The following is a 14563-nucleotide window of genomic DNA, read 5'->3' on the forward strand; positions in this document are numbered from 1 at the left end:
CCCACTACCTCAACACGAGAGCTGCCTACTGCTATCAATGCAATTGGCATCTAGGGACGCGGATTTCCTGCCAAAGCCTTTCGGAGGAAGTTCCTCCGCTGGAATCTTAAGTGGGGCACACCGTGATTTTTATGGGACATACACCTGGTCCATTCATTTTGTGATCTCATTTTAGGACTTGAGCCCAAAAGTGAGTAGGATCTAAGACTCAGGGAGCCGCACTAAAGGAAAAGATGGGTGTGGAAATTCCTACCGTTGAAACCGTTGTCAAACTTTTAAAAGTCTTCAATACGTGGGGCTGCTTGACCAGTCGAGAGGCTGGCTCGATTGGTTGAGGGTCCACTCAATCGGTCGAGCACCACTCGACTCAAAGTCTAGGGTGCTACTTATTTGGGTGTCCGGGGCACTCGACCGGTTGAGGCCTCGGCTCGACCAGTCGAGGTTACACAGATTCGAGTCCGGATCTTGTGAGGACTACAAAAATCTGAGGCGGTTTCGCAAGGGTGCGAAAGGAAAGTTTCCTAAACTATAAATAGGGGTCCCTAGGGCTATTCTAAAGAATTCTAAGGCTTCTTAAATGTATTCTGAAGGGTTCCAGGGTTATCAAAGGGTGTAGCAAGGGTGAGATTCGAGGTTGTTCGAATCGGGTAAGTCCTCTCTCTTTGTAATTAATGCTTTCATAGTAGAATTCTATCACTTTGTGCTGTGGTTTTTTCCCACAAGGGTTTTTCACGTTAAATCCGAGTGTTCTCTTGTGTGCTTGATGCCATTAGATTGCTATCCTAGATCTAGATTTGTGTATTTCCGCAAGACAAAATCCCAACAAGTGGTATCAAAGCAATCGTTGGGGCACAGATCCAAATCTGAGGGATTAGTAATAATGGGAAGCACTAGGTATGAGATTGAGAAATACTTAGGGAAAAATAATTTAGAGTCATGAAAGATCAAGATAATGAGTTCCTTAATCAAGCAAGGTGAAGATGGTGCTCTTGAGAGTGAATGTCTACTATGACTGATGATGATTGGAATACTCTTGATAAGAAGGCTTTATCATCGATCCGTTTATATCTCACGGATGAGGTTCTCTACAACGTTATGAGGGAGAAAACTGCGGCTATTTATGGGCGAAGTTAGAGGATGTCTATGTGAAAAAATTCTCTGAAAATCGCATGTACTTAAAGCGGCAGTGGTATAACTTTAAGATGGCAGAGGGTGGAGATTTCGAGGCTCACATCAGCAACTTTAATAAATTAGTTTGCAAATTACTGTATATGGAGGAAGTGATGAAATATGAAAAATAAGCGTGTATGTTTCTGAATTCTCTTTCGGCGTTGTATCATTCATTCAAGAACACTGTGTGCAGCACGAATAAAATCTTGAGTGTCGACACCGTTATCTCAGCCATTCAAGGGAAGGCTATGAGAAAGCTAAATGGCAATATGAGGACATTTTCTGATGCACTATTTATAGGGGGTAGGAATTCTGAATAAGGTATGAGTTATTCAGGTTTTAGATCTAAATCCAAGGGCAAAGGCAAAAGAAAGATAAAGTGCTGGAACTGTGGGAAGGAAGGACATGTGAAGAAGGATTGTGAAAATCCTAAATTGAAGAGAGAAGATTCTGAGGCTTCATATAGGGAGGCCAATGCTGCCACGTCTGATGGATTGAGTAGATGTGATGGTAATATTTTGTCTGTGTCTACTATCAGACGGCTATACGATGATTGTAAGGACGAGTGAATTCTAGACACATGGGCATCTTTTCACATGACTCTTCATCGGAGTTGGTTCACTAGTTACAGGGAGTGCGATGGTGGACAAGTATTTATGGGCAATGATATTGTCTATAATGTTGTGGCTATTGGTTCAGTGCGCATCAAGATGTTTGATGGGGTAGAGCATACCTTGACTGATGTCAGGCATGTTCTTGATTTGAAGCAGAATTTGATTTCTCTTGGTGTGTTTAAGGCAAAAGGATGCAAGTACACAGGTATTGATGGTGCTCTTAAAGTATCTAAGGGGGCACGGGTGATCATGAAAGCGCAACGACTCAATAATGTTTACAGGTTGATCGAGAGCACTTCAAAAGGTGGAGCTGCAGTGGATGTAGCGGATTCCACCTCTGCACGTGTGTGGCATGCTGGACATGACCACATGAGCGGGTAGGGTAGGAAGGCTGAGACGCACGCATAGGGATACAGGGCAGGTGGAGTAGCCACCCGTGAGAAGAATTATACGGCATGATCGCAGGATATCGGCGAGGTACATAGACGGCTCCAATATCGCAGGGGATTCATCCTCTATTCAAATGGCTTTAGGTGAGCCTGATGCTGAGAAGTGAAAGGTGACTATGGGTGATGTAATGAATTCGTTATACCAGACCGATATATGGGAGTGGGTGGAGCTTCAAGTGGGCCGGAGAGCGGTTGGATGCAGGTGGATCTTCAGGAGGATACAACATAAATATAGGGCAAGGTTGGTAGCAAAGAGTTATGCTCAGAGAGAAGGGATCGGCTTCTCAGAGATATTCGCACTAACAGTATAGCATGTGTTTATTAGATCCATAATTGGCGCTGATTGGCTAATGTGATCTTGAACTGGAAGGATAGATGTGGAGACTGCACTTATGCAAGGGAAAGTGAAGAGCAGATCTACATGAAGCAACCAGAGCGATTCAAAGTTAAACGGGCTGAGAAAATACTTTGCAGGAGGTTGTGGTTCGACCTGTTGCCTAGGCAGCGGTTTGATTTCTTCATGGTGAGTCAGGGATTGATGACATATAGATCGCCAATTATGACATGTCTGAAATTAATGTACTAAAGACTTGGTTAAGTGGGACATTCAGGATGAATGATCGGGGGGTTGCAAAGATGGTTCTCGACATTGAGACTGAAAGAGGAGTAGGCTTTGGTAATCACATGAGAAATACTTTATGTGTAGGTATTAATCAAGGATGTGATGGGCCAGGTAAAGCCAGAGAGCATTCCCTACGCGTCTCTCCTCAAGTTTTCCTTAGGATATGTCCCAGAACAGATGAGAAAAAGCAGGATATCTCATAAGCCTTATTCGAATGCAGTTGGCAGTATATGCCATGGTATGGATTAAACTGGTTATTTCACAAGCTATTAGTGTTGTGAGCAAGTACCCCGGCAAGCAATATTGGGTAGCGGTGAGATAGTAAGAAGACTACGTCTTTCCTTTTGAGAAGACAAGAGCAAAGGTGGTTGAACACATGGATTTTGATCTGGCAAACATGCTCACTTAGATCGTTCCTGCAGAGAAGTTCAAGTTCAGAGAAGTTCAAGTTCTGTGTAACTTCTCTGGACTTGGCGATGTCATAAAAGAAGGATAGAGTGTGTACAAGAAACTATGATGCAGATATAAGAGAAGAGGGCAGCAAGATATACAATTGAAGATTGAAGACTTGGTGGAGATTATTGTCAGCCTTTTAAAAGTCTTCAATACTTGGGGCTGCTCGACCGGTTGAGAGGCTGGCTCGACTGGTCGAGCACCACTCGACTCAAAGTCTAGCGTGCTACTTATTTGGATGTTCGGGGCACTTGACCAGTCAAGGGGATGACTTGACCAGTCAAGGTTACGCAGATTTGAGTCTGGATCTTGTGCGGACTGCAGAAATCTGAGGTGGTTTCACAAGGGTGCGAAAGGAAAGTTTCCTAAACTATAAATAGGGGTCCTTAGGGCTATTCTAAAGAATTCTAAGGCTTCTTAGACATATTCTAAAGGGTTCTAGGGTTATCAAAGGGTGTAGCAAGGGTGAGATTCGAGGTTGTTCGAATCGGGTAAGTCCTCTCTCTTTGTAATTGATGCTTTCATAGTGGAATTTTGTTGCTTTGTGTCGTGGTTTTTTTTCGCAAGGGTTTTTCATGTTAAATCTGCGTGTTCTCTTGTGTGCTTGGTGCCGTTGGATTACTATCCTAGATCTAGATCTGTGCGATTTCGCAGGCCAAAATCCCAACAGAAACTACAGTGATGTTTACATGCCATCCATATCGTTCATAACATCATTCCTTTTGGGATGAACTGAAAACACACATATATTATCCTTGTTTAAAACTTACGTGGCCCCACAAATATTTTAGCTGTGGACATTCAATCCTCACATTTTCGGCCCACTTGATTATTGGATCTAGCTCATTTTTGTGTAAAAGTCCTAGAATGAGCTAACAAAACGGATAGACGGGGTTAATTTCTCACAAACATTACAGTGGGCCCCACCTAGGTTCCCCACTAAGGAACTTCCTGTGAAAGCCTTTCAGGAAATCCACGTCTGGCATTTTGTAGCATATATGCGAAGTTCTATAACTGAGAAGGTCTCAAGTCCAACTGGTTGGACCACAGTTACTGTCTAACAAGCTGAGTCTCTTGTTGGGTGGACTACATCATGGAAAATGGCCGATAGTAACTGATATAATTAAGAAATATATATATATATATATATATATAGGTATATCCTATTTAATGAATGGATTGGGCCGATTATGCTCAGATGGTATACTCGTCGTGGATCCCACTTTTTGGATGGGTCAAACACATACATATGTGACAGGTGGAAATCGATTCACTGCTTGGGTCAATCAAGAGGCATGGTTTTAATACTCAAAAGAACGAGTCTCATACAACTCATCCAAGTCGACTTGAATTTAGTTTGATACCATGACTCGCCCTCCTGTGTCACCCCTGACTCAGGTGACACTACAATAAAGTGCGGCATTGCCGACCCTTTTTTTCGAGTGCCCAACGTGCACTGCCGGCAAAGGGCGCCGAACATATTAATAACCCTAATCGGCTCCTTCATTTGCTCTCTCTCTCTCTCTCTCTCTCTCTCTCTGTGTGTGTGTGTGTGTGTGTGTGGTGTTTCCGCCCCCGTTCCTCTCTTTCCCTCTCTTTCTCTCTCCCGATCTCCGCTCTGATTCTTCTCTCTCTCTCTCTCTCTCTCTCACGGCTGCTTTGGGATCTCTCTAGCTGCAGCAACCTGATACCCCATTAAGTATCTAGATCTGCTACTCTCTTGTTTCCTAGGGTTTTGGATCTATTTTCTGCACTTTGCAAGGTTTTTTTTGACTAGTTATGGTGGGGATTTACTAGATCTAGAACTAGGGTTTGGATTTCAGAAAATTCAAGTGAGAAGATGCTTTTTCTTTTTCCATTTTTCGTCTATGGATTTCTCATTTATTTTTCAGGACTTTCTCCTCTTGTGAGCTAAGAGAGTAAAAAGACAGATCCGGATCTCATTCCACGCTCTTCCATCTCCAATTTAAGGTACTGCCCTTTTCCAACTCACTCACTCACTCATTTCAAAACCCTAGATTTCTACTCCTATTTCTCCAAATTTCTTCCCATATCCCAACTTCCTGGCGAGATTCGACGATGTTACTTTGGATTTTGGTTTCGCTTTCTAAATTCCTGCAATTCTCTCCCATTGATATGATTTTTCAATAAATCTGCGTTTGCAATTGAATGGTTTTCGGTAGCAGTGGATCCAGCTTGGTGATCCATGCCATTTATCTGATGGGCCGCACTCTTGGATGGGGATGCCTAGAAAGCTCTTGGATTGGAAGATCCTGACCTTTTAACCGTTGTAATATTTTCTGTTGGATGTGGACTGTTGCTGTACTCTCTGCTTCACAATCCATTCAAAGGCCATTTGTAAGAGGTTCAGGATCTTCCAATCTGGCTGATTCTCATTTCTCAAGAGTGTGTTTTCTGCATTTGGGCCCTCTATGTAGTGGGTTAGATTTTTGTGGTGGGACCCACATCACCCACCTGGCTGGAGCACAACTCGATATCCCACATGTGTATGCCCGCCTGTAACAGGTGCATGTGGGCGTTGTATTTAGTAAAGCTCCTCATTTTCCTCTTTCGTGCTAACCCTTCTTCTGTTAACAGAGTTTTCAGGTCCTATTTTGTGAATCTGAAGCCTTTACTAATTTAAAGTCTGGATGTAAGTTTTTCGATTTTGGTGGTGGTTTTGTTTCACAAACAGTTACAATCTGTAAATCCTTATTGTGATGAAAACATGGATGTTTTGTGCTCTGTACCTGTTTCATACAAATGAGGCAGTAGGTTTGGTTATTAGTACCCCATGCCTACAAAATCTCCCTGTATGTCTTACTGAAAGTCAAATGGTAGTAGATATGTGCACTGTTTGATTTACAGGGAGAACGCTTTTGTAACATTATTATTATTATTATTTATTTTTCTTACTGAATGCAAGATCAGTATATACTGGGGTGGATTTTTGTAAAAGGCTGCGCGGTGTCTCAGTTATTAGAAGGTAGACTGTCATAGTTTGTTGCGAGTTCTATTATCAGTATTATTTCCACCTTTTTAAGTACTGAACATGAAGAACATCTTATTTATGCAATACCTCTTCCCATTTTTCTGAACCACTCGCTCTTTGAATGAGTGGATTTTATTTGGATCAAGAGGTCATGATCTAATGAGTTTCTGGGTTACTTGGATGACACATTCTTTTTAGTTTTTGAAATGTATGTGCTGGTAAGAATGCCAATCAATGGAATCTAGGACTTTTGCATGATATGAAACATTTTTTTCCTTTCAGGTTCCATCTTTGTTATTATTTGCTGCAATTTTATTTATTTATTTATTATATATTTGTGGATCTTTTTTGGACTGGATTAAGTGGGTCTGGATTGTATTATTAGAGTGGTTCTTTCACCTGCAACATTATAAATAAAGTGGTGTAGAGAGATCTTTTTACACTTTTTCTTCTGCTTAAATAACACGCCAATTATCCGAGATGGTAAGGGCTACTATGAGTCACCCACCATACAGCACAAAGCAAAATCAAAACCAGGGAAAAACTGGTCCTGGACAAGAATAAACAGATGGTACCATCATAGCTAGCCCAAAACACATGACCTGCACTAAAACCAAAAAGACCCAATGCAGAAACAAGGAGACTTAGCAGCTGCCAATGCAATGACCAACATAGACATGTCCAACACCTATTGCCTCCAAGGAGAACATCCCCGTGTGCAGTCTACTTGAGTTGGATATGTCTCATTTTTGGGCTCATACCATAAAAATGATTTGGCAGAATGGATAGACGGCATGGATAAAACAGGTACATCACAATCAATCCCATAGAGCCCTTGCCTTGCTCGAAGCCATCCAAGCAAGTTATGCTTGGAGGACCAATAAAATAGTGCCACATCATAACCCAATGAATTCACTGTTACCTGGCCACGCCGAGCTTATCAAAAAAAAAATCTAACTTCTCATTTATATTCCTATTTTTAACTATTTCATCATTTATAAGGAGCCTTAGTCTTAATATTAACCCTTTGAAAATTATTGGCCACCTGAAAATTACAGAGAACTCGTAGCGATTGGCACAATCAAAGTATCTGAAAAGCCCATGGACACCAATTTTCTACATCCCATTACTGGGAGCCCATATAACCGCACCCACCGTGATGTGTTTATACAATCCATCTAGCCACTGTGCCAGCTCGCGTTAGGAGGTTCCAGGGTATAAAACTCCCCTACCTTCTGCTACATAAGCTCATCACCAAAAAGGGATTCTCCATAACCGCTTGCTACACTGGCTCATCTCAATCACCGCCGACAGAAAATGGCTAATAAAAGGACCTTAATGATGGTACAGTTATTTTCATGGGCAAAACTGCGTCATGACCGTATGTCAAAGCAAATGGCTAATGATGGTATGCTTTAATAATCTGGTTGAACTGCCAACCTTGCAAGACTTGACAACGCTTCTTTCTCAAGTAGAACTTAATCATTTATAATTTTCCGGTTGTTTCTAGATGTTGCATGAGAATGATGATGATATAAAGCTCCTCTTGGAAATGAGTTAAAAACAGGGGAATTAGCTGGTCTTCATGCAGAATGTCTCACAGACATATGGATAGGGAGAGAGGTTCATCTCTCTCTCTCTCTGGCTTTGCGTGTGTGTGTCTACATACATACATATGTAAATCATAGTCTGCACATTTTCAACTTCACCTTTTTTCCTTTATCAATCAGGTTGTTAATTATCAAAATGTGAGAAGATCTACATTTTGGAGGACTATTTATTGTACATATTTTGTATCAGATGGGCATTTATTGATTTAAGTCCAGGCCCTTTTTCTTGGTGTCCATCTGTAGGTGGAGAAGGTGTGTGCACAGAACTTAATTTACCAAATGTGGGGAAAACCATTGGTGCAATTGCAGGTATTGCTGCTCAGTGAACTTCCATAATTAGTCATGCATTTTTTATGATTTGCATAGTTATGTAAAAGCATGAGTCCAAAGCATTTGGTAACTGTTACTGCAGTGGCATCTGTTGAGGTTTTTTTAAGAGGTGGCGTCTATTGAGTTCCAATAATTTGTTACCAATTGAGTGTTAAACTTTTTAGGAGTTGAATTATGTCATTGTTAGCATGTAATATTGCTTGGATGAAGCAGGCTGCTCTTATTATTATTATTATTTGAAGGATGAACTTTATTAGAAGGCACTCAGGTCAGCGACTCATGCTTGAATCTCCCTAATTACCTAAAAAGCAATTATACACTTTGAGCTTCTACCAATTGGAGGGTAGTGGCTTCAAATTCAATATTTTATTTTTATTTTTATGTTTTTTTTTTTTTTTTTTTGGAGCAGAGTGCATATCTTGATTGTCCCCCCTCCCATTTTTAAACTAAACAAGTCTTTGATCATAAGTTTGATAATTGCTGTGTTTAGTGTCTTAGATGTACTCTCTCTCTCTCTGATGATGTGTTGTCACCATGTGTGCAGGCTTTGTGGGGGCCTTTTCTGTTGCTAGTCAAGGAGTAGCTCTTGGTGTTTGTCCCATGCTTGCTACAGGTTCTTGATACGTCTATTTGATGAAATAAAATGCCTTTCTTGCATGTTTTCTTCTACTTGCGGATGTGGTAACATCTTCTGAATTCGACCCTACTCAGTGTAAGGATGAAATTCCACAGAATTTAATGGTATCGGTGTTTGTTTACTTTTTAATTGTCATTTCTATAAAATATTGCGCTTTCTTAGCAACTCACTGCAGTTCTGCTCTACTTCTTTCTTCACAGGGCACTTGAACTTATATTAGGAGTAAAGAAAATTCAACAACTGCAAAGGAACCATTATTCATTGGGAAAACTGAATTCGACCAGCTCAACAAGTTAATCTCTAGTCCATCAAAGTTTTTGTTCATCTCTAATCTTTGCCACATTGGCTCAATATGTTCATCTAATTTCTACATGATTGCAGATATTTAGGACTCTCGGCACACCAAGTAGGAATCCTAAAATCGGCCACGGAAGATGGAGAGATTGGTTTTCGGTTCAGGTCTGCACTTCTGATTTTAGATGACTGTCTCATCCATTGATTGAGAACCAGAGACTCTCAACATATGATCACCTGATTATTAGGATCGATAGATTTTAATTTCTCTGTTTATAAGGCCTGCATTTTGAGCTATTCGGATTGGCCCTATTCAAAATTTTAATTTTGCTGGGCCAGGTTCGGCCTAGGGCTTGTCATACTAATTATTCATGCATTATTGTCCCGATATCTCCTGTTAGGAGACATTTTTTCTTCTCCTAATGTGACAGTAAATGCTCAACATCCATAGTTCAAAAACTTGAAAACTCAAGACTCAAGTCAATGTTTAGTTGTTTGTATTTGCAGTGGGCTTTTGTTAAACAGATACTCAAAATCAAATAACCGTTTGTATTTATGATGGGCTTATGCTGTTACTGCAGATTCGACAGATCAAATAAGAAGGGAATATTAAATGGTTACTTTCTTTGGTTGGTATTTGGCTATGGATTTGGTGAGTCTCTTTGCATCCTGTTTCCTTTCATGTTTCCATTTCTTCATCTTGGAATCATTTACAACCATTATTCCTTTATGTACTATAAAATAGTTGATGGTTCTAATGATCACAGCTATCAGCTTTTGTTGTGATTCTGATTGGGGATCTGTATAATATAAGGCAGGCCAATTGAGTATATTGGTAATAGAAGAAGTATAGATTTTTTTTTTTTCCCATAATATATATTCCCCTTTCTCTTGACACCTTCATGTTCTTTTATATATATATATATGAATGTAGTGAATGAGTATATAAGGCAGGCCAATTAGAAAAAAATGTATGGATGTCGTGAATCCGACTAAAAGCCATCATGTTTGGCACTGTGTAACTGTGTCTCCAGTAACTACACACTTATCAACATCCGAGACTCCAAGGTACGTGGATTCTAAGACCTCTAATCTCTTAGTAAGCTATTTACATGGGGTTGAGCCCCAGTGGTTTTTCTTGCCCATATTCTAACAACTTTCTTATGCTTTCAGATATGCAAATTCAAGTCCATGCAATCTTATCCCAATTTAAAAGCTCTACATAAACCTTATTAGTGTTGGGGTATCTGATAAGTGCACTGAACATGCTGTGAGTAGAGGAAACATCTATTTGAAAAAAATAGCTTTGAGTTGAATGTATCAAAAATGTCTAAGCACATGTCTGCATCAGGTTATAAAGTTCTCTTCACCAACTTCTGCTGGAGCTGAGTGCGTCGATCCTGATTGCAGCTGGGTGGAACAATGGTATTGTTCTTTTTTTGCCTCATGACACTATCCTTTAGCTTCATATTGGTGTCTTAAGATACCACCAAACCCACAAGATCTGACAGTGATGTATAGCTATCTAGACCATCCCAATTGTAGGTCCCAATTGTGGACGGAGCATATAATCACATGAATCAAACAATATTCCTAGCTGATCCCGAACAGATCTGATATCAAAGTTGTTAAACATAGTCTAATAAGCAATCATGAATGCATTACTAAAAAAAAATCAGTAGGTGAAACCACTTGCCACTTATCCTATAGCTTTTTCTTGGACTATATATTCTCCTTGTTTTCTTTTACACACATACACATAATTCTGTAAATTACAATCCACTATTTAAATATTTTTTTTTATTATAAAAGGCTACAATCCACTATTTAATACTACAATATTATCCAAAGATATTATTATTAAGTTGGTATTACTTATAATCCATGGATCTAATGTGGACACTCAGAAAAAAACAGACGGCTACTTTTCAGGTGGATAGGATCATCTGACTGGTGTGATTCTTTCAGGGTGTCCCATAATTTAATTTTTAAGTTTATTCTTGGTACTTGCTAAAGAAGCCAAAGGAATGCAGAGTGCATGGATTTTAAAGAGGTTTGCTAGATCCGCTTGCACTTCTACCAGCAGATATGTGCTAACCTTACACGTGCAGGACATCTGAGCCATGTGTCGGGGATGTTTGCTGGCTCCACATGCACTTCCGCAAGCAGATACGTGCTAACCTGGAAAATGTGCAGGACATCTGAGCCATGTATCAGGTATGCTCTACCATGTACATAACTGTGAGGATGGTTAAATAATCAGTTAGGCCAAATAGATGAAAACGGTGGATGGTTTAAACAAGCTTGGCAATTTTTTCTAGTCTGTCCATGGTTTTAGCACATGCATTTTTTCTAGTCAACCAAAGGTATCTATGTCAATGTTTCTCCGCAAACTTATTTCTTCAGGCTTCAATCTAATGCTTTATTGATCACTTCATTTATTTATCCTCACAAGCACCACATGTAGGATTTGGGACTGGATTTTGAACTGTTTGGGGCTGGCTTGTTAGGCCATGACTATTCAAAATTTTAATTTGCCCAACCCCACTTTTAGAGGATGGTCTGTTTGGGTTGTTAGGCCATGACTATTTAAAAGTGTAGCCCACCCGATGATCAAAATCAGCTTGATTTTGGGCCACAACATGACATGGTGAGGCCCTCCAGATAAATGACATGGATCTCACGCTTATGTATCATATTTTCTTATTAAGCGGTTGCTTTAATGTGGTTTTTCTCCCAGATTGTTGACTTGAAAGATGTGTTACTGTAGGGGAATAATCAATATGCAGTTAGTGTATGTATAGCATTCAATGTGCAGATGGTTGCCTCTAATATTTCAATGTGCAGTTAGGAAAATCTTTTTCCTTGGGCCACCCAAATGCCAAGATTAGTATCCTCCATGCAGCCCTATCTTTTGAAGCCTCATTATTTAAATTTTGTGATGTGTAGAACAACATAAACCCATTGTAATATCTCTTTGTGCAGGTTCTGGACTGTGGTGAGGAGATTGAGCTTCTGGTAGACAAAACAGAGAACCTCCGCTCAAAGGTGGTGAACCTCAATATCATTGAGGGCCCGAACCTGCTGAAGGACTACAAAATACTGGTGCTGATGCCTTTTACTGCTACACAGCTCATCAAATATCGACAGAAGAAATTGGTCTCTTGGAAACAATGGCAATCATTGGCAACAAGGAGATCATTGACATTAACCAAGGTATGTTAGCTGCTTAGACTGTGTAAAAAAAAAAAACCCTAGAATACATGTGGGTCACCTTTTCCTTTTTTTTTTTTTTTGCTTTTAAGAAAGATTTCCTCAATGGAAACTGATTATCAGTGGCCATGAGCTCTATGGCTACGGATTTAATCCATAGTAAGTTTTAAACAGCTACGGTACTATGCCTATGGTCATTAGGTGGGCTAGTGATATTTAGCTACGCATTTTATCCGTAGCTTTTGACCATTTTTGCAACAAAAGTTGACAATTTAGTGGTGTCCAGCACAACCGTCAGTTAAGCTCCTGGCCACTGGTAAAGCCTTTACCGACCGAGGCTTTACTGGATGTTAGCTAACCGCAGGCAAAGGATTTGCCGGCGTTTTTCTTGGCCTTTGTGGCGATTTTGATCACCGGTAAAGGCCAGTTTTCTTGTAGTGTGAGTCGAATCGAGTCGAGCCAATTCAGCCCCAACTCCAATGAGTTGCAGCTTGACTCAGGGCTAGATAAGTCCATCGGGTCTTCTAACCGTGTTAAGAGGGGTTCTATTACGCTTGGTATGCAGGCACTCTAATTTGAACAATCCTAGCCTCTGATCCATAGACTTGTGGAAAAGGGCCGTTCGAGTTTTTTTATTTTTTGTTTATGGCTGTCCATTAAATATCTACCCATCCAATAGCTAGATAATCAAATGAGTGTTATTTTTATTTTATAATATATCAAAGTTGAGAACCATAATTTGGACACTTTAAATTGAATTAATTACTTGTATTTTAAGTATGTTATATATATATATATATATATGTTTATTTATTTATTTATTTATATATATGGAAATGGTACTATGAGGTCGACCCCACGGGAACTTCCCATAAGGTCGAGCTATGGGCCCATCATGATGTGTGTCGAACATCTACACTGTGCCCCCTCATCTAAGTGGGACACACACTATGGATGGGCTGAATTTGTGAATCACATCTTGGTGGACCCAATAAATGATTATGAATGTTTTAATGGGAAAGTAATCCCTCTCAACTGTTGTTTGTGGTGTGGCCCATCCAAGTCAATATATGTGTGTGTGTGTGTGTGTGTGTGTGTGTGTGTGTGTGTATATGAATGATCACCTACGCACCTATTCTCACCGCCTTAAGTGCACACCTCATCCACAATTGTTGGATGTAAGGAACCAGTTAGATTTGTGCAGAATTCTCATTGGAGGAGGATTTATTATTATTATTTTTAAAAGGGGAGAGAGAGAGAGAGAGAGAGAGAGAGAGAGAGAGAGAGAGAGAGAGAGAGAGAGAGAGAGAGAGAGAGAGAGAAATCTGAGCCTTTAGCATGAAGTTCATGCACGGGAAACTTAGGTAGGGCCCACCATGATGTTTGTGTGAAATCCAACCCATCCATCTGTTTTTTGAGCTTCATTTTAAGACATGGGTCAAAAAATGAGGTGGATCCAATACTCAAGTGGGCTGAAAGTGTGAGGACTCAAGTGGGCCGCATGAGTATTGTATCCTACTAAATTTTGGTCTCAACTCCTAAAATGAGCTCAAAAAACGGATGAATGGTGGGCCCCACCTAGTGATGGTGCCATCAGCCAGGTGGCTAGTGGTTTATGTGGACTCACCATTATGTATGTGTTTTATCCACGCCGTCCATCCATTTTGAAAGATAATTTTAGGCTTGATTCCAAAAAATGAAATAGATCTAAATTTCAGATGGACCACACCATGGGAAAATAGTAGTGATTGAATGTCCACCATTAAAAACCTCCTAGGGCCCACTGTAATGGTTATTTGACATACAACCCGTTAATTAGGTCATACAGACTTGGATGAAGTGAAAAAATATATATCATCTTGATCCAAAACTTGTGCGGCCCCTAAGAAGTTTTTAACGGTGGGCATCTAATCAACACTGTGTGGTCTGCTTGAGATTTGGATCAACCTCATTTTTTGGCTCATACCATAAAATGATATGGAAAAATGGATGGACGACATGGATGAAATATATACATCATAGTAGGGCCCACAGAGCACCGACCACTAGCCCGCTTGAGTATTGAATCCTACTAAATTTTGGTCTCAACTCCTAAAATGAGCTCAAAAAACGGATGAATGGTGGGCCCCACCTAGTGATGGTGCCATCAGCCAGGTGGCTAGTGGTTTATGTGGACTCA

General features: G+C 40.2%; 1 long non-coding RNA gene across 1 annotated transcript; it reads left to right on the forward strand.

Annotated features, from left to right (window-relative positions):
• The first annotated feature begins 8721 nt into the window (after nt 1-8721).
• LOC131229050 (uncharacterized) lies at nt 8722-9660 on the forward strand. Its single transcript, XR_009163150.1, has 3 exons — nt 8722-8952; nt 9078-9169; nt 9259-9660. It is a non-coding gene; the product is annotated as an uncharacterized LOC131229050 (long non-coding RNA).
• Nucleotides 9661-14563: the final 4903 nt, after the last annotated feature.

This window comes from Magnolia sinica, chromosome 16, assembly GCF_029962835.1.
Source record: "Magnolia sinica isolate HGM2019 chromosome 16, MsV1, whole genome shotgun sequence".
Lineage (NCBI taxonomy): Eukaryota > Viridiplantae > Streptophyta > Magnoliopsida > Magnoliales > Magnoliaceae > Magnolia > Magnolia sinica.